The sequence below is a fragment of the Alligator sinensis genome, unplaced genomic scaffold, assembly GCF_000455745.1.
Source record: "Alligator sinensis unplaced genomic scaffold, ASM45574v1 scaffold647_2, whole genome shotgun sequence".
NCBI lineage: Eukaryota > Metazoa > Chordata > Crocodylia > Alligatoridae > Alligator > Alligator sinensis.
The window spans coordinates 2,733,918-2,735,310 of record NW_005841832.1 but is presented as its reverse complement, the minus strand read 5'-3'; the positions used below and the strand labels follow the sequence as shown (position 1 = coordinate 2,735,310).

General features: G+C 64.4%; 1 protein-coding gene across 2 annotated transcripts in view; it reads left to right on the top strand.

The window, feature by feature from the left end:
* The first annotated feature begins 7 nt into the window (after window positions 1-7).
* The window catches only part of NOSIP (nitric oxide synthase interacting protein), a 12,108-nt gene continuing 10,722 nt past the window's right edge, over window positions 8-1,393 (top strand). The window contains exon 1 of one of the 2 annotated variants that reach the window (XM_025196056.1): window positions 8-151. The gene's annotated coding sequence lies outside the window, so the exon portion shown is untranslated. Of the gene's footprint in view, window positions 152-797; window positions 1,252-1,393 lie in introns of those variants that run through there. The other variant, XM_025196048.1, reaches the window with a different exon arrangement.

The window sequence follows — 1,393 nt, the reverse complement described above, 5'->3', positions numbered from 1 at the left end:
GGGGGCCGCCGCGGGCCGGGGGGCCCCCCCGCCTCTGCCCGCCGCGGCGCGGGGGCGCACGGACGGGCTCCCTGCTCCCCGGGAGGTGCCCTGCCCCGCCAGAGGAGAGGGGGAAGCAGGAGGGGACTCAAGGAGAGACCCCCAGCCCCAGGTGCCAGGGCTTCCCGCGGCCGGAGCCTGGGGCAAGGGAGAGGCGGGGAGTAGCGGGCTGTGGGGCGGGAAGGGGCACAGACATGCCCTGGCAGGGGCGGAGGGGGGCACGGAGAGATCTGGGATGCCCGCCCCCGCTAGGAAATTAGGGCCCGGGTAGGAAGGAGGGGTAAAAGAAGAGGGAAGTAGAGGCAAAAGGGGACACGCACAGACTTCCCCCGCCCTGCGATGCATGGGGTCTTAGGCTTCCCCCCTTGCCAGGGTATTGAGGTTGGGGTAGGAGGGGGTGTAGGGGACACGGGGAGAGATTCCCCCACTTCCTGGGAGGCATGTGTTCCTGGGGCCTTCTCCCCTGCCAGGAGAGCAGGGCAGGGCTCAGGGGAATTATGGAGATGCCCCATCTATGTGCCCCTCCCAGTGCTCCCACACACCCGTGCCCCCTCCCCAGCCTTCCCACTTGTGTGCCACACACAATGCCCCCCACATTCATGTGTGTATAACACATTATAGCCCCCTGACTCATGCACACCCCAGTCCTGCCCTGCATGCCCACATGGACCAAGAGCAGCCTGAAAGTAGGGCATACGTGTGCAAGGATGCACATGCATGTGATGAGTTGGTGGGTGGGGGGGGGGTGTCTGCTGATGGGTCCCCCACTTACTCTCGGGCTGACTGCTACCAGATGGGCTGGGGGTGCGCTGGATACTGCCTTAAGACCTATGATTAGAGCCTGGGGAATGAACCCTGGTGTGTCCAAGCTTGGGGTGGGGGTTGTGCCAGGCAGGGTCTGTCTGTGGCAGTGGGACTGCTTACCTGGGGCAGGAGGAAGAGCACAACAGGGAAAGGGGATGCTACAAATGAGGTGCAGGCGGCAGGGGAGAACCCACCCTTTGCTGGGGCACCAGGCCTTCCCCTCCTGGGAGAGAGCCCTCTCTGCCCTTCCCCCCCTTCTCCATGCAGTGGGGTGAAGCTCTGGGGGTCCCCACCTGGCCCCATGACTGCCGTTCAGCCCTACAGCGAACAGGGTTTGCCCAGCCGCCTGGGGGAACTACAATCCCCATGATGCACTGGGAGCTGGGGGACAGGCTGCTGAACGGCGAGGTGGGTACACTGCATGCTGGGACATGTAGTCCCCCAGGGGCTGGGTTAAACAGGCTCCTGCCATGTTCCCCTCAACAGCTCTACTCGAGGCCTCATTGGCTGGGAGAACCTGCCAGTCACTCTTCCCCACCCCATTATTTCT